Raw genomic sequence first — 12,039 nt, 5'->3', positions numbered from 1 at the left:
CCGCTCGCTGCGTTCTAAAACATTTCCCCATCTACCCCCCCCCCCGGAAAAAATTCTCAGATTAAAATTATTTCCTTCAATATGATATGGTGCAATATGTCTTCACTGCTTAGGTGGTTATTCTAATAATGCATCCTTTTCTTACGTCATTCTATTTATATCCCATAACGTAAAGATGCACGGTAATGTGGGAAATTATATCGCACCTCGGGAGTAATAAGGTCACATCTCAAAAAAGTGAAATTTTACAGGAGAGTGATTTTCTTTTTTTTAAAAACTTGATTCATTATTTTTATCAACTTATAATTAATTGTGAGGAATGAATAGCACCTCATTTTAAAGATCTGGTATCCTACCTTCATTTAGCATAAGAACACTTTGAAAAATAAAATCTTAAAGAGGAAATATTTCAATGTTTGGAAAACATTTTGAGTTAGAACCTTTTATTAAAGTTGATGTGGAGGCGAAAGGAAGCGTCCAAAAAAAATTTCATGTTAACGAAGTTGTAGAGAATTAAATTTCCAATCGACATAATGTCGTTAGTTTTTTTCTACAGTGCTTAGCTTTTGAGTTTTTCTCAAAAAACTAAAATTTCATTATATGTGCAAATTCATTTTTCTGAAAAGTGATCAATTTAAAAAAAATTTTCCATTTGGTACAAACCAATAAAAAATGCACTCCTTGTGACTATTTCTAACTGACAAACATTCAAAACAATCAAAACTGTTTGTTAACACTTCATATGTACGAAATTTGCTCAAAAAAGGTGGAGTTTTTTGAGATGTCACCTTATAACTCCAAACAACTTGCAATGTTGTTGGGATTTTGAGTTAGGCCATTTGGGTTTTTTACATGATCTAGATAATGTACCCAACTGAAAGTGTTATTTTTGGTTGAGGGGGGTCATACAAGCCCCAAAAATGCAAAAACATCAAAATCATTTTTTTTTGAGATGTCACCTTATTACTCCCGAGGTGCGATATAGGGTGTGATAGAGGACGTCAAATACTATCAACTGACAATAATGGCAAGTCCATTGAAAAATTGTGTTTTATCCTCCTAGCGGCCAGAGTGAAACTAAATTTTACCACAAGCATCTGATTTGCTGATTTGAACGGGATTCAAACCAATTATAAACCAACCAATCAGAGCATTTTTGATAAGAGTTAGTTTCAAACCAGGCCATTCAGATCACACTATTATTGCGACAAAAACGCTCAATGTATTATAAATGGAGTTGCCAGTATTGTTAGTTGATAGTATTTGAGGATGTACTTGAAGATCACTGCTATTCGTGCCAAAGACCAGAAGTACGTACAATCACTTGATTCCAGCTATTTGTGGTGGCAGGAGTCTTGTTAACGTATGAGGTTAGCCGTTAGGTGGTAATTCTATTTCTTGATATGTAACAGGGATCTATCTCAAGTCGCATTGATTTTTGTAGCAGCCCAATACTCGCTTAGTGCTGACGTGTTTTATTTACTTATAAGTTGGAATTATCAAGAAAAAGGATGATCCAACATTTGGTCATCATGTTACCTTTTGCGGTCAATTTGGGATGTATCCACAAAATGGTGAGTGTGTTTATGAGTCATCCTCAAAGTAAAGCAGCGAGAGCCACTGACAGCCACTATTATTGGGGTAGGCTAAGAAAAAGAGGTGGTGAGACAGTCAGTAGTGTTTGGTAAGTAGTTGCTCACATGGTGTCTACACTTACTTAATTATAGCCAAATCATAGTTAATTGATGATGTCATTTTATTGTGAATATTGGACAATGATCCTCTATGATCGAATGTAATTACCTATTTTGCCTATCGGAAGTATAATCGAATATATTTTGATAAGATTTCAATGTCAGTTAATTGCCATGATCTGCAGAGATTTGTACCTTCTTTGGTACCTATCTTATTTATTAAACCAGATCGAATTTGTTACATAGTTACTATGTATTGGTATATCATGTATAAGATGAATGCTGTTGAAACTTTAGTAAAATAAGCCTGTACATAGCAGAGTCCTGCATGGTGTAGTTAAAATAGCCGGATAACCGCCGGAGCTATAGGCTAATTTAACTACAGGTTACTAACTGTAGTTAGTTTTGTCAGCACGCGCAACCGACAAATAACTAACTACAACTACCTGCCGATGCAGCGGTAAGTTAGCTTCGGTTCTGTAGGTGTCTCATCAATACATTTTGGTGACTCATCAAACAGATAAGAAAGAAACAAACGTTATTTTTCCGATAAGAATGCGGTATAATCGCAGGTAGTGTAGTTATTTTAACTACAAGTTTAGTCAATGGTTACGTTATCTGAGTTACAAATATTATCTCACTGGCCAGTGCGGTTATAACCTGCCGTTAGGATGACTACTAACCATAGCTATCCGCGCTCGACGCGCGACTAACGCAGATAACTTTTAACTACACCGTGCAGGACTCTGGTACATAGTAACTGTTGTATGTTCTTTTATTATGTATTCTGTGTACGATGGAACTGGTTTGATTATTCAAAAGAAACGCCTATCAGAGCTAGCTAGGTATCCGATAAATCTCCCCGCTAAAGGGATATTTATTTATTTAACTATCAAGGAGATTATTCTCAGCAGTCCCCTTTATCCTAAAATCATTCCCTTCCCTACGATAATAAATGTACTTCTTGCATAAAAATTTTTCAATGTTTTCATATTTGCTTCACTCAGGCGTCAGGCCAAATTGTGCTTTTTCCACAAATTTTTTAAATTTCCGGAGTAGAAATATCGAACTACATGAAAAAAATGTTGTTTTTTTGTTTCTTGAATTACAAATAATATGAATTTCCGATGTTTTTGCCCTAGCTTCAGTCGGTCCAATTTGCTTTCCTTTTTGAAATTGAATTTTCTGTAAAATTCTTGTTTGAATCCGAGGAGTGTCGAATCCAGAAAAATCAATTTCACAATCAGAAATCACCTTAATTTGTTGTAATTTTGTATTTGAAAGTAAGTAGGTCTGATTTTGAACGGTTTTAGGTCCATTATAATTTCACAGAAAAAGTCACCCTAATTTAACTAGGTAAGTACCTATCAAGATCAAGAGTGATGAAGATAATGAAAATATGTTTTTACAACTACACATATTTGAAAAAATAATCTTTTTCCTGTTCAAGAATACTTAATTGCTAGTCAAAATTTTGCTTTTTTGGCAAAAATTGATAAGAATTACTGCTTTTTGGCGCAATTGGTGAAAAATCCAACTTTTATCAAAAAAGTGTTCAACACAGTGGCGTTTTTTGCCAGAAGCCGCATAAATCGGTAATTATTTGAAAATTTCGTTTTTTTTTTGCATAAAAAATAAACATTGTATTATTCTGACTGCATCGATGGCAAACCAATTTCACATTTAATTAAACATCAGCGTTCAATGTGGGGGTGCCTTCGAAAAACATACTTAAATCTACCTACTTATATTATTATTCTATCGATACCTTCTCGTTTAAAAACCAATTTTTTTCATTTTTATTTTTTTGAATACATACCACAAAATTCGCAGTGGGTTATCCATTGAAAAAAATCCACAAGAAACGTTGGTAGGATAAAAGGAATCAGTGGAATCACTGAATCCTTATGCAACGCCACAATTATTTGTACAATAGGTAGCAAAAAAGACGTGAAAGTAATTATAAAGGGAAGGATGTTGACGTTTTGTTCAAGTTAAAAGTTGTGAAATTCGTATTTGGTGTACAAACTTTTATATGTATACTTTTGAGTAGGTACTTGAAATGAAATCAATCAAAATCATGTGTTGTAGAATTGAAACTCTATAAAAATATCATTACGACGTTACTGTGAGAAAACCTATGGTAAAGGAAAATGAATAAGTTATGGTAAGACTTCGTAAATACAGGTGGTAAAAATACAGTAACATTGCATCAGATTGTAACATCCCAATGTCGCGTATCCAAAACCAAAATATTAAAAGATGAAAACTTTTCGCATACCTACAACGTTCTTTGGTCTGTAGGAAAACTTTGGGAAGACCTAAAAAATATACTATGCGATAAATAGGTACACGTACAGGAAATTGTACATTCGCCTACATCTTTATAAAAAATCTTGGGCAAAATTACGCAAAGTAAAACTTGGTTATGGAAAGTTTACACGTGTATTTTATAAATTGATAATTTATCAAAGTCCTCGATTCGAGTTATAATTTTTTTCTCCTTTTATTAATTACCATCGGGTAATTTTTGCGAGATTTTCATATAATCATTACGGCGAGATGGTGTAAAAAAATGTCTACGTTTTTCCAGTCACGTTTCATTTTCAACTTCTAATTATAATTTGGAAAACTAAAAACGTGACCTGACAAAATGTTAATGGAACATTTTTGTCGCGTGGAATCTCGCGGTCTGCGGATTCTTAAGCTCTTTTTGATTCATCTTCTAATTTACTCGTATATAGAATACGTAGGTATGCAATGAAGACGATTAGTAACAATTGAAGTGCCTGCGTTTTTTTTCCAACTCGGTTATCATTTTTCACGGTTAGATTAATATAACGTAGAATTACAATATTTTAATTCTCGATTCAGATTTACTCACTCCATAAAATCACTTACAGCTGTAGTTTTATTCTCGAGAGATTGTAAAAATATACGAAAAAAACACGCGATATTTTTCGTATTAAAATATTTCTGCACCGAACGAACCTCATCCGAGAGCATCGTATCATATTTTTCAAGTCGTTGTTTTTCCAAATAAATACAAATTTAACGCTCGAACGAGTATAAATAGGGCAAAATGCGTGAAAAAAGCGTCTTTATGTCGCCCAGTTTCAAAAATAAATTTAATAAAATTACGTCTCGATGCGGTGCACTTTTTAATATGTACTTCGTTCGCCATATATCCTTCTTGCGCGAAATGCACCAGTATAGGTGATTACGTACGTATACTGGGTAAGTATCGTCGCTTCGTTTCGATGAAAATGAAAAAAATCATCAATTCTGTATAAACTATGTGCGATATATTTATATCTGTATCGAATGTTTTTGAAATTTTATCTTGTATAAATTGAATAGAAAATAAGAAAAAACTCTGTGGTGGATTTTGTTGATAATATATTGAGAGTTGTTCTTTAATTTTATGTTGTGGAAATCTATTTTCTAACGAATGGTTTGGGTAATTCGTATAATAGGACTTTCTGAGAAATTTAGTCAAAAAATATACTTTCGAGACTTTTTGATAATTTTTGGTGAAAAAAGTGGCACTTTTTAAATATGAAAAAACGACTAAAAAAAACGTTTCCAGGTAATCACAGAATTGAACAGAAAATCATAATATGTTTACATGAAAATGTTTTCCAGCAATTGAAATGCAAAATATCGAACGTTCTGGTTACCAGATCAAGATACACTTGAGAAAAAAAATACTCAGCTCCAAAGAATAGGTATAGGTAGGCTTACAGGTGAATTCTAACCACCTACGTAGTACGTACACCTACACCAGAAAAATCATCCAGATTACGGTTTACAAGCCGAAAAAATACAAAAAAAATGCGCAAAACATCTCAAGTATAAGTAAAACTTGATCGAAATTTTTTTTCAAAGGGTTCTCGCCATTTTGAAAATAATTATTCGACATTAGCTCGTCAACGAACTGTTGAGATAAAACCAATACGTTAATTTGCAGATATCAGCATAAAATATTAAAACGTACAATTCCTACAGAGAATACCTACCTATACTCAACTTAAACCTAATTCATTTACAAGTTAGCTGATAAACGGAGCCTTATAAAGTTCAAAGTGACGACAAAAGCACGTCACGACGATTTTCCATACACAGTTGGCTGAAATTTACATACACTTGCGAGAATTAACGCTCAATTTCACATGAGACTTCTCCTAGTCCTAGGCTGGTATAAGTGAGCATTTAATGCAATGACATGAGAAATTATACAATACCTAATGCATATTATACTATTTCCAAGTAGGTATTTTCCATGTTGCGTTGATTATTTACACGTTAAATAAATAGGAAAATTATAATGGTTCGGTTAAATCACGAACACCAGTAATATTAATCATCTTAACAAGAAAATGTTAACTAAGAGTTTTCCGGTCCATTTATCAAACACATTTAACAGCAAAAATCGCCTCCGTTTGTGCTCCTATTTAATAGTTTCATTAGCAAAGAATACATTAATAATATACCCAACGTTGCTCCTCTCGATGAAACTTTTTGCCAGCTTTTGTTCGGCTTAAATTTAATTTAATCCGCGCCCCCGAAGTATTATTAGTTAATCAATAAGATGAAAAAATATCGTAAATTTTTCCAACAATTTTTATCATTTTGAAACTTTTCCATTTTTATAATCCAATAAAATATACGAAAATAAGTTCTCTAAAAAGTATTAATTCCGAAATAAGATTTCTCAATGGAATGAAACGCGAACGGAACACATTTCAATGAAATTGTATATTTTCTCAAACGAATTTCGACACTGTTTTTTATTATAAATTTTCAATACTTCGTATAAATCGTCACTTTGTTGTATGTAGTTGCGCGAAACACTGTTTTGCAAATTTTCCATACGCGCTAGGCGCTAGATTTTGCGTAACTAAATTTCAATTTTAGATACCAAAATTTATGCGTGAGTAGGAATTTCGAGTAATAAAATCCCCATCGTCATCGTCGTCGATTTATACTCGCATATACGGACAATATAAGGTTTACGATTTCGTATAATATATAAGTATTCAATACGCGAACAGCTGAAACTGAAGCTCTTTTAAATGTACCTACTCGAAGGTACCCACGAGTATGTATTTTACTATTGTAAAACACGCACTTGTACGTATAAGAATGTTATTTTTTAATCACTATGCCGTTGCACGAACACGTTATTTTTTCTACTTATTGAAAATTTTCTTGGCAGGTGGTTATAGGAAAATAACGTGCAATTTTCGTGCAGTAAGCACCGATAAACGTGTATGTTCGAAATGCTTCTTTCAACTGTTGTTTAATGATTCGAATTTCAAAATAATAAAAAAAGAAACATAAAATACTACGAGCTTTTAATAGTGATTCAAATCGTAACGCAACAGTAGCAGATTTTCCATTCATTTGCGAAATCGAGGGAAAAATCGCGTTTTTTTTTACAGAGCATTGGTTCAAATAAGTCTTCCCAAGAACTTAGAAAACTGGGACTATATTGGTTTATTTTCCCAACACCTAGAGGAGGTCAAGTATGAAATTTTCTTCCTTTAAACGCAGATAGTAGGTACCTACCTATTTTCTACAACTTTTTCTCAATTTTAACGGAAATATCGATTAAACTTGACCTCTTTAACAAATTCTGATGCAAGATGCAACCGATTTTAGCGATTTTTTAACAGATTTCAACAATTTTTTGGATGTTTTTCGCAGAACAGTTTATTATAGGTAGATGTTTAGTTTACTTCTCTTCATTGGACGATATTGATACTACTCTTAATTTATGCAACATTTTATTGCAATTCAACTTTTTTTCATCAACTTTTAATGATGTTTCAAGTACATAATCGTTGCAAGGTTTACCTCAATTTTCCGAATACTACAACAAATTTTCATTTATTTCCATGTTCATTTCATTCAATTTCATTGGCAATTTTTCAAAATTTCCGCAATCTTCACGAAGCTTTTGCTGAAATTATTAAGTAAGATATCAAGTAATTTCTGGTGATTTTTAATTGTTTGTTTTTTAAACTATAGTTTGAACGTTTTTGCTTTGCAATTTTTGCTACATTTCTCTGTTCTTCTGTGATTTTTCGAGTAATTTTTCCAAAATTTTCAATATTGAAAATTTGATTAATTTTTTTGTAATTTTCTACAATTTTTTCAATGTTTGAGCTTTTTTGCGATATTTTAATAGAATTTCGTCTTTTCCAACTAATACTTTTTTATGACATTTAAAAATGCATTTTAAAAAACTTTATGTTCGATTTGTTCAGTCTTGTTGATTTTTCATCACTTTACCTATAAGGTGCACTGGGGGAAGTTGGAATTCGGGGTAAGTTAGAAAACTTGCTCTAGCGCCTAGAGGTTTATATCTGGCGAAGTGCCACTAAAGGTGACTTGAGGGTACTACCCCTACTTCATCACGGCATAAAAATTTTCGCGATTCAGTTTCATTTTAGATGTCTTTGGTTCAATTGTATTTTGTTGTTGTTTTGAACTTATTTTGAACTTGGTCTAAAATACAGACTTTCTATTTCTTAGTTTTTCGCATATAGCGGACGAACCGTGCGTCCTAGTGAAAATCTGATGAGAGTGATCTCAAAGAGAATTAAATTCTCTACAATTTTGTTTCTATGCAATTTTTCTAGGACACTCGGTTTGTTATCTACGCCTCTGTAAAGTTTAGCCTGTTCTGACTTCCCCCAATTGGGGTAAGTCAGGACAGTTTATATTTTATTCCACTGAGCGAAAGCTACTGTGTCAATCGCGCTCAAATTTTTACCATAGGTTAAGAACCCTTATGGGAACCTACATAATAAATTTGATCCATATTGGTTCATTAGAAGGGGAGTAACAGCTGGTCAAAGTTGAAATTGCGAAAAATCATTCTGACTTGCCCCGGTGCACCTTACTGTAATGTCCAATAATAACTGCTTGACAAATTTTTATGCAATGATAATATTGAATGCATTTTCATTAGGTAAACTAAACAACTTTTGCAAGATCAAAAATTCAACAATTTCGAAGCATTTTTTTGACCGTTTTTAAATCTTTTCATGTATAATTTTGAAAAGTTGACATTTTTACTCGTAGCAATGAATGAGTGCGAAGTTTTGCGTGATTTAGCTGAAATTTCGTCAATTTTTAGTAACTTTCAGAAGATTTATATTCCAATATCATATCTTTCAAGACTCGTGTTATTTTTTTCATAACTTTAATTCATATCAATTATCAATTACTTGTGATCTCCCCCCCCCCCCAAATGATAATAAGCGCATTTTTTTGTTCAACTTATCCGATATTTTATCGATTTTTAGTCAATTTTAACTGTTTTAATTACCTACAATCTACATTTAAATCAACTTTTAAACATTTTTTGCAAAACATTGCATAACTTATGCTGATTTTTGTTGTCATATTGGTGGAAACTTTCAACAACTGAAGAAGATCCACCCAACAATAATTTTTATTATTTTTCATACTTTCTGCATACCTATTTGAAAAATGATCACTCAATTCCAGAGTTGGCACGATTCGAAGGCAAACTTTTGATTTTGAATACATGGGTGTGATGAGACCCGAGTAAATACTTGTGGTAGTGTCAGTCAAGTTTTTAATCAGTGGATGTTTTCAGACCCAATTAAGGACCTGTGGTTGAATCAGACACAGATTTTGGCATTTTTAATCAGTAGGTCTTTTGAGACCCAAGTAAAAACTTGTGGTTGAATCAGACACAGTTTTTAATCAGTAGATGTTTTCAGAGCCAATTAAGGACCTGTGGTTGAATCAGACATAGATTTTAATCAGTGGGTGTTTTCAGACCCAATTAAAGACCTGTGGTTGAATCAGACACAGCTTTTAATCAGTGGGTGTTTTCATACCCAATTAAGGACCTGTGGTTGATTCAGATACAGTTTTCAATCAGCGAATGTTTTCAGACCCAATTAGGGACCTGTGGTTGAATAAATTGGTGTTTTTAATCAGTGGGTGTTTTCAGGCCCAAGTAAAAACTTGTGGTTGAATCAGACACAGTTTTTAATCAGCAGATGTTTTCAGAGCTAATTAAGGACCTGCGGTTGAATCAGACACAGATTATAATCAGTGGGTGTTTTCAAACCCAATTAAAGACCTGTGGTTGAATCAGACACAGCTTTTAATCAGTGGGTGTTTTCATACCCAAGTAAGGGTAAGCTGACCTAATTTCGACCCCTGCTCTAATTTTTACTCCCCCCCCCACTTATCTCGTGAACCAATGCCTAGAAAAATTTGAAAAAAATGTTTCCTGATGTATTTTTCACGGACAAAACAAATAAGACCATCCCGAACTCCCTGAAGCCAAATCTCGCCGAGAAATGGTACAAAAACGTTTTCTGCAAACCCAATATGTAATTTTGATCAAAATGTAAGTACCGCATTCCCGGTTTTTATGTGATTTGTGTATGATTTTTTAATTCATTTGTCTTGATAGTGAATTTAATGATGATTTCAACGCCGTAAGTAATTAGTTTTCCAAAGCATTTTTAGTAAGTACGAGTAATTTTTGATCAAAGTGCCGAAGTAATGAGTGCTCTAATTTCGACCACCTGATACACCATAGATTTGCACTGAGAAATTTTGGTTTTCAAAAATCAACTTTGTGAATTTTTGCTTTAGGGACTTTGGAGCGGTCTTATTCGGTTTGTCTGTGAAAAATAAGCCAAGAAATATTTTTTCCAAAATTTTGGAGACCCATTTTTTGGGGAAAAATGGAGGGGGTCGAAATTAGGGACCCAAAAAATGAAAACCTCATTTCGAGCACTTCTATTAAAACGATAGGCAAAAATCCAAAAAAAAGTTGGCGGGTTGAAATTTTAGGGGAAGAAACTAGGATAGTTGGTCGTCATTTTGAGCCATTGCCGGCTTCTCTAGGTGAATTTGGGGCCGAGCAATTCAAAAAACAATTAAGGGGGTCGAAATTGGGTCACCTTACTCTCAAATACTTGTGGTTGAATCAGACACAGTTTTTAATCGGTGGATGTTTTCATACCAAATTAGAGACCTGTGGTTGAATCAGACACCATTTTTGGCGTTTTTAATCAGTGGGTGTTTTCAGACCCAATTATAAGGATCTGTGGTCTGTGGTTGAATCAGACACGGTTTTTAATCAGTGGGTGTTTTGCAAAACTTTGCTTATTAATTATGCTGATTGTTGTCATTGTGCCTGGTGGGAAGTTCCAACAAATGAAGAAGATCCATTCAACAATTCTAATTATTTTTTATACTTTTTGCATAAGGTACCTATTTGAAAAATGATGATCTCTCAATTCTGAAGAATATTGATTAATTTTTGTTTTGTTTCAGTGATGATCTACCTATGCAATTTATACAAAATTGTAGTCTAATTTTGAGACGTTTTCTCAACTATTTGACATTTTTAAATTTATTTCATCCACTTTCGGTAACTGGGGTCGCTGGAGATGCGTTTTATATCAACATTTAAGGAATGAAATATTCCTGGACGCCATTTCGTAAAATTTCAAATGTTCACAGCTGACAATAACATCGTAGAAAGTCCAGTAACCCCCGGTTTGTGTAATCCAATTCGTCATCACTCATCGGCTCAATGGCTCATCGCCGTTCCTTCTGAGCTAAACGCTAAACGAAAACGAAGGACGAGCAGTCAGCTAAATGCTACCGTACTTAATTTCAAATAGATCATAATTACGCGATTTTTCTCATCCATGTTACGTAGCTAATATGAAGTATATTTCATCACAAATGCATCGAAAGACAGTCTACCTAACACCCAATAATCGAATGTTGATGGGTCCATGATATTTTTATAACGTAGATAAGTCTATTGAATATAAAGTGTAATAAGTACTAATTTGCATACCTTTCAGTGCATCCATCACAATTAACTTCTCGAACTCGAACTCGATGACTTTTCCTTAGAAGTGCTTTAAAATTATCACGAAGTTTGATGGTAACTAATTCAACTAATACAAGAATGAAAACAATCACGCAAGTAACAAAGTACACAAGGAAGACCATTTCGAAATATGCAAATAATAATTACGAACTAATTCACAACAATACGAATCAAATTAATAGTACAAAACTAATTCCAAATTTCACGTAAATTACTGAACATGAAGTGTAATAAGAAAAGACGACAACAGCACCAAGATCTTATCAGAATCTGATAAGGGAGTGGAAATGATTGGAGAACGACATCACGTGATATGACAAAGAAACGTCGGAGGAATAGCCTATGTAGAAAAATTAAGGAACACGATGAACAAATGCCTGCATTTGCTAAGGATCGAATAATCGAACTAATACGAACTACGAAGCGAATTGATTT

At 33.4% G+C, this 12,039-nt stretch overlaps 1 protein-coding gene across 3 annotated transcripts in view; it reads right to left on the bottom strand.

Annotated features, from left to right (window-relative positions):
- LOC135831276 (tachykinin-like peptides receptor 99D) overlaps nucleotides 1–12,039 on the bottom strand; it is a 254,418-nt gene that overhangs the window by 207,044 nt on the left and 35,335 nt on the right. The window contains exon 1 of one of the 3 annotated variants that reach the window (XM_065343647.1): nucleotides 11,569–11,713. The exons of the other annotated variants lie outside the window; for them this stretch is intronic. The gene's annotated coding sequence lies outside the window, so the exon portion shown is untranslated. Of the gene's footprint in view, nucleotides 1–11,568; nucleotides 11,714–12,039 lie in introns of those variants that run through there. 3 annotated transcript variants of the gene reach the window in all.

Source organism: Planococcus citri, chromosome 1 (genome assembly GCF_950023065.1).
Source record: "Planococcus citri chromosome 1, ihPlaCitr1.1, whole genome shotgun sequence".
NCBI lineage: Eukaryota > Metazoa > Arthropoda > Insecta > Hemiptera > Pseudococcidae > Planococcus > Planococcus citri.
This window is presented reverse-complemented; position numbering and strand designations above follow the sequence as displayed.